A 6,193-nucleotide genomic window follows, 5' to 3' on the forward strand; every position below is an offset into this window, starting at 1 on the left:
CCCGCACGTGGCCTGGTGATATCTGGTGTGCGTGTGCGTGTGTGTGTGTTATCAGCCCGCACATGGCCTGGTGATATCTGGTGTGTGTGTGTGTGTGTTATCAGCCCGCACGTGGCCTGGTGATATCTGGTGCGTGTGTGTGTGTGTGTTATCAGCCCGCACGTGGCCTGGTGATATCTGGTGTGCGTGTGTGTGTGTGTTATCAGCCTGCTTCCCTCACTGCAATCTGGGTGTCCTTAGTTGCTTTATTCCTTCTGGTCCAAAAGCAATGAATGACATTCTTCCCTGACATGCCATTAACAAATACACGCTCTTCTTAGTATGTATCCTAATCAGGCACAGACTTCTGTTTTCCTTTACCTAGAAGGAGCTGACATTCTTCTTGCTGAGTTAACCATGACCCAGTGTGATGTCAGTTCTTTGGAGAACAATCAGTTCCACTTTTCCCTGGGTTTTCCTGACATTCCTGATGTTAGCACTGAAATTCCCACATCAGGTGGAAGGTCTCAGTCTATGTAAATCAGGACTGTAGCCACCAAACTTCCTTGTTGACAACTTGTGAAAAGTGATTATACCGAATAGAGTCATTTTTGTCATACACACCATTTTGGAGTTGGGGTGGGGGGACATAGAGAAAAATAGTCAGGTCACAGCAACCTGTTCTGGGAACTTTCTTGCAAAGTAACAAAAACTACAAATACAAAACTACGGAAGCCTACTATGCCTTTAATATTATACATTTTTAATTGAAGGACTCTTTCTGTTTCATGAAAATAATTTACATTTTTCCTTTAAAATTAGATCAATACCTTTTTTTAATTTTATAAATTGCTTATTTACTTCAGGCCAAAAAAACACATGCAAAGAAAGACTCCCAGCATCTCTAATCATCAGGGAAATGCCAATCAAAACCACAGTGAGATATCACCTAACACAAGACACAAGGGCTAGTATCAAAAAGCCCCAGAGCAACAGAGGCCAGCATGGATGTGGAGAGAAAGGAACACTCACTCAGTGCTGGGGGCGCTGAAGATTCATTCTGCATCTATGGAAAGTAGTAGAGAGATGCCTTAATGAACTCCAGGTAGACTTGCCTTTTGATCCAGCAGTTCAACCACTATTCACCCAAAGGAAAAAAATGCATTTTATAAAAAGACACTGGAACTGCACGGTATTGCAGCACAAGTCACAATTACAAAGACAGCCTGACAACCCACATGCCTATGGACACATGAATGGATTGATAAAATGTGGTATGTGCACACCAAGGAGTAGTACTCAGCCATGAAAAGTAACAGTGACTTATTATCATTTGTAACAACCTGGATGGAACTGGAGAAGCCATTGGAACAGCTCATATCAAAGTATTGCAAGAATGGGAGAACAAACCCCACATGTACTCAATTCTAAATTACAACTAGCTGATCGACACTTGTGTGCACATATGGAAGTGAAACTCCACAGGGACCAAGTAGGTGGGAGGAGGCGAGGTAGGGAAATCACACCTAAATGGAGCAATGCACATATTCTTTGGGAAGGGCACACTTAGAACTTTGGCTTAAAATGTATCAAAGCAAAGTAGGTAACCAAGATGTGTGTACCCCTGTAATACTCTGACCTGTACTAGTCTGCAGCCCCACCAGCAGTGTGTGCTCCTTTCTCTCCTTATCCACGCTGGCCTCTGTTGCTTTGGGACTTTTTGATATGAGCTGTTCCAATAGTGTTAGGAGATATCTCATTTCTGGTTTTGGTTTGTATTTCCCCAATGATGAGGGATGTTGGGCATCTTTGTATGTGTTTTCAATCTAAAATAGAAGGATTATGAATTTTACCTAATAACTGCGGCCGCTCACCCATTGGAACTCACCAGCTCCTGTAAGACACTGCAGCATCAATACACTGTTTTTCAAAACAATTTAATTAATCTTCTCTTTCCCCCCAATAAAACGCCAGCCTTATTTTTATTTTCCTTTAAACTCTTAGAGACACGATGCCCTTTCTGAACACACGAGGTGCTCTGTGTGGTACTGTCACTGGAGGGCTTACCTTGTGCCTCAATAGTCCCTCACACGGCATTCCAAGTCTCTCATTCTTTCATCCTGTATTGCTGATCTCTGCAAAACAGACAAAAACTCATAAGGCTTTTTAGCCAAGACTTTCTAAAATTTGCTAGATATCAGACACAGTGTTATCACTTAAGTTATGGACACAGTTATCAAAATAATTATTCTATCTGTATTCTATTTTTTTTTTACATCATTCTCTGTCATGTAAAAAAAAAACAATTACTGATGACTTTTTAACTGGTAAACTCCAGAGCATTCATAACCTGTATTGACTGAGGATTTTTAAGATAAATTCTTACTTCTTAGATTTTTTTTTAAATCAAAATGAGGTCATTGATAAAAACTCCAATCCTATCCATCTTAGTTTCTTTTCTGCTGCTATAACAGAGCACCTGATACTGGGTAATTTATAAAAAACAACAATTTATTTCTCACAGTTCTGGAGACCAAGAAGTTCACAATCAAGGTGCCAGCAGGTTAGGGCCTTGACTCCTGCTGCATTGACCCACTCATGAGCCTCCCTGACCTAAAGACCTCCCAACACTGTTTGTTGCATTGAGGATTAAGTTTACAGCACAAACATTTAGGGGGCTCACATTTAGACCATGGCAGGACCACTGGCCACTGTCAAAAGCTGTTAATAGACTGAGAGAGGTTATTGTACTTTCTCAGTTATGAATTGAGGACACAAACTAAAGACAAAGCAAGATTTAATTGGGCTGCATGGAATACGTAGTCATGCTGAAAATAACATTAAATGTCAAGGCAGCTGCTCCAGATACTAGTGTGAGTTATTCTGATTGCACCAGTCTACTGATTCATTTGGGGGGGGAAATACAGTAGTTATTTGTTGCCATTTATAAAAATAAAAATGGGGGAAGAGACAGAAAGAGAGAGAGTGAGAGCAGGAGAGAGGATGACAGAGAAGGGACAGGAAAAGATCTGCTCTGTACTCTCCTCCTAGAGTAGTTTACCCCCCAGTGAGCCAAATGTCCCAAAAACACTATGAGAACATAACAGTAAAAACATATTTTTATCTTTCCCTGAATTGATGCATTTTACTATTCTTTGACCAGCTCAATAGCCATTTGTTAACAAGACCCTCTTTGAGTAAAATTCCAGTTGACAGTTGTAAACTCGGCCTCTGCAATGTCTTGTCACAACCTGGAGCTAGTGATGAAGTCCTTGTTGCCAAGATATAAATTATGATGTGTTAAAATGTAATAAGTCTCTTTAGAAAGTTGTTTGTTTCTTTTGAAGCACCTTTCCCTTTCATGAGAAAATATAATTTTGGTTGTGTGCATTAAAAGACGAGAGTTTTGCTGGTTCTGTTTGGGAGGGAGTGGAGTACGCATATGAGTAGCCAGAAGAGCTGGCCTTCCCCAGGAGGGAGCCTGTCATCCTCCACGTGAATTTAATGCTGTCCACAGTTCTGCATCAGCATGTTCTCATTACTTTACTTCAAATGTTTTGAATTTCAGGAAAATAGTTGATTTTCTAAAGAATGTTAATATGTGTTAAATAACTAAAAATATATTTGAAAAGGAAAGGGGTAATTTCTATAAAGTTCATTGGTATGAACCGAGTTTGATTATGGTAAGCATACTTAGGGTAAGCCTTTGTAATCTTGGCCTTTTTTTTACATTAACTAAATCTCAGGCTTCTCATCTACAAGTTGAAATTTATAGCATCTTGGCAATAACCTAACAAAATTTTGATTAAGTGAAATATTCTTATAAAAATATATAAATATATTATATCATACATTGAAATAATTTTACATATTATTTAAGCACCTGAAATTTTTATTATACTAAATTTTATTTTAGAGGTTGTAGAAAAAGGCTTGTTGTTTAGATGGAACACCTTCTATAGTGTTGTTCTTTAATTCCTTTTTGTGAAAGAAAAAGAAAACATAAAATTTATATTGAAGAATGCACATTTGGCAAAGGTTTGGAAACTTCTCTTTAATAAATTTTCTGAGGGAAGAGAGTGGGTCATTATGAACCTTAATGGTTTACATAGAAATCCAGGCCATAAAGCTGGGAAATGAAGGAAAGAAAGTACAGGCCTCCTCTAGAACCTTCCAGTTCCCCGGGAGGAAGGCATTGATTATGTTACAGGCCACAGAAGGAAAAGATTACGCTGAATTTCTAGCCCAGAAGACGGAAAGCAGCACAGCTCAGAGCTCCAACCAGAACACTTAGAGGTGAATGTGACCTTAGTACCGAGCCCCCAGCTGTGCCGTGGGATCCCTCAGTTATCAGTGACTCTGCACGGGGCATGTAACTTGTGCTCTGTATTGAATTCTGGAATCCCTTTCCTCTGTTTTAATGACTTTCATTGCCTCTTCCCAGTGTGACCTAAAACTTCATTTTTTCTCAGCTCTGAGCTATCTTTTCACAGATAATGTTAACATGTGGAAACAAACATTATGAAAATACATTTAATACTTTAAGTTTGCTAAAATATCACATCTAACACTTTCAATTGTCCTTTCTGCACTGTAATTGCAATTTTTGAGCCGTTCTTTGGCTATATGATTGTACATTAGTCAAGCAAAATAATTTCTAATGGGAAGTTACTAAGTCAGATCATGCAGTATACAGATATGAAAATGTTTTCACACTAAATGTTAAGATGTTATTGTAAGTAAAATCTGGTAAAGAAAAATGCTGTAAATTGCAAGTAATAAGAGGAAAAGAGAGAACATTGTTCGTTTAGCACAAATTACACCCCGAAAGGCAGAAAAATGAATAATTTTTGAGAGTAAATAAACTCAGATTTAAGAATTAAAGTTATTTTGATTCTATAACTGAGTAATCTTATTTTAAAATAGCTTGGCATTGTTTATGAAGATGCACAATTTAGGGCACACACGTTTTTGTATACCTGACTCTTTCATGATAGTTCTTGAGTAATAAATGTCAGTTTCCTAACTGGAGAAGTTCAATCCATGTCATTATTATGGAGGCCAATTGCTTATTAAGTTTTAGGGTTTAAAATAAGAAAATGATAACGGCAAACAACAAATGGCCCTTTCAGTGAAGTAACACTGAGTGAAAGCAGTGGAATGGTCTGACTGGAGAATCAGCTCAATGATCCTACAGACAGAGCTATGGAGAAAATTTCTAAGTTTGCACCTTGGTGTCCAGACACCACATTTCCATGCTAGCATGAAAGGAGACAGAAATGACTAAATTGAAATAATCCATCAGCTATAACTAGCTCTGAGCTACTTAACTTCATGTGTAGGTTTTATGGACAAGGAACTGTGAAGAAATAACTTGTTGGCCCTGATGCCTGTGGTCCAAGCTGGAGGAAAAGTCATTGCTAAGTGTGGAACGGAAGGGCACCTGTGAGCAAATGTAGCAAGGCTGGCTGGGTGAGTGACTGCTCTGAAATATTAGATCACAGAATACAATTAATAGAAGAGAGAGTTAGAAGTGGTTGAAATAGAATCATTTTCAGCCCAGGTGGATCCCAATGACACTTTCAACAAGAAGTTATTCTAAATAAGAACAAGAGAAATGAAAGGAACGTCGTGTGCTCACTGGGATGATTATAAGTTGTTCTCTCCCTCCTTTTCTCCTTCCCTCCGCCAACAAATGCTTCTAGAAATGCTTCAAGGGAGACATGTTGGCTTTATAGAATAATACATGCAACTAACAAACAATTCAATGATACTAATTTGCCTATTAACACAATTACATCTTTCTTATTACATTTGCTGCTTTCCATTTATGCTCAATGTGGTCTATCTTATTTTTTCATTAGCATGATAATCATAAGTACATGAGGTTATCCTGAAGGAGAAATCTCTAGTAAATTATGTTCTATTCCACTTAAGGAAACACTAGACCCTCTCTGCCCCATACTATGTCTAGATTTTTACTGTTCTTCAAAATAATTTTGTTCCTTGTTTTTCTTCTTATAAATGAGCTCTTTTCAGCATGAAAATCATAAAGACAATAAAAGATAACAAATCATTATTTATCTAGGTCTGGAACATGTATTTCTGTTCCCCTAAGAAGTCAGATAATTATAAAGACTTCTCTTAGAATCTAGATTTACATTTCATAAAAAGTATCATTGTCACCCATTGCGGCACAGACAACTTCCTCATT

The sequence above is a fragment of the Otolemur garnettii genome, unplaced genomic scaffold (genome assembly GCF_000181295.1).
Source record: "Otolemur garnettii isolate 467f Iridium unplaced genomic scaffold, OtoGar3 scaffold00154, whole genome shotgun sequence".
NCBI classification, from domain to species: Eukaryota; Metazoa; Chordata; class Mammalia; order Primates; family Galagidae; genus Otolemur; species Otolemur garnettii.